The 862-nt window shown below is 40.5% G+C and overlaps 1 protein-coding gene across 1 annotated transcript in view; it reads right to left on the bottom strand.

Moving 5' to 3' along the window:
• The window catches only part of pkhd1l1.1 (PKHD1 like 1, tandem duplicate 1), a gene marked incomplete in the record, with an annotated part of 50,388 nt that overhangs the window by 47,225 nt on the left and 2,301 nt on the right, over nt 1-862 (bottom strand).

Genomic DNA, 862 nt, shown 5'->3' with positions numbered 1-862 from the left:
TACATGTATGTGTGTGGGCTCAGATATGACTTATGTAAAGAAAATTAAGGATTAAATATGAATCAAGCTGCACTGACTTGTCGCAAATTAATGTAGTATGCCACCGAATCTGTCGATTTGTCTTAATGGTGCATCAAGTGCAACGTACAGTATAGTTCCATCCAATTAGATTGAATATGGTAATGATGACGCGAACAATAACTCCAGTGAAATTATCAGAAACGTGTTAATGAGGACTAGATTAGGACTGTATTTAAAGCTGATTCTGGTTTCCATCTTCACCCCAGGTGTGTCTGTTAAAAAACGGACGGAGAGACACCCTCTGACACTATTAAATCAAGCAACGTGCAACCTAGCTAGCTAACAGGTGGAGAACACAAACAAAATTACTAGCTAACTTACTTTAAATTTGCCAGAACTATAGACCAATACAACAGCAGGCTTAAATGAACTGACAACATACAGTAAGTTCTACGACTTACAGTTCTCAAAGACGCACACACACAATCTCAGCTCATTATCCTCCGACGGGATAGCTAGTCTCTTTTACTTTTCTCTCACTTTTATCTCCGTGTGGCCAGAGCACTCTGCACGTGGCGTGCGCGGCCGCTCGCGGTGTGAGGCGCGTGACCACGCTATTGTCCGACATGCACTCAATCACATCTGATAGTGAATTCTTTTACAAAACTAAACGAGCCAATTTTGTAAAATTTAAGGAGTACAAAGTACCGATATTCGTGTTAAAATGTAAGGAGTAAAAGTAAAAAGTTTCAAAAAAATAGTAGGGGAGAGCCGGGACGATTGAAACGTGGGACGGATGAAACATTCAAATTTTCTCCGAGTGCAATGATGATAGACAGAC

The sequence above is a fragment of the Etheostoma spectabile genome, chromosome 14, assembly GCF_008692095.1.
Source record: "Etheostoma spectabile isolate EspeVRDwgs_2016 chromosome 14, UIUC_Espe_1.0, whole genome shotgun sequence".
In the NCBI taxonomy this organism is placed as follows: Eukaryota; Metazoa; Chordata; class Actinopteri; order Perciformes; family Percidae; genus Etheostoma; species Etheostoma spectabile.
Note: the sequence above shows the minus strand (reverse complement) of the source record. Positions and strands in the feature narration are given on the sequence as shown.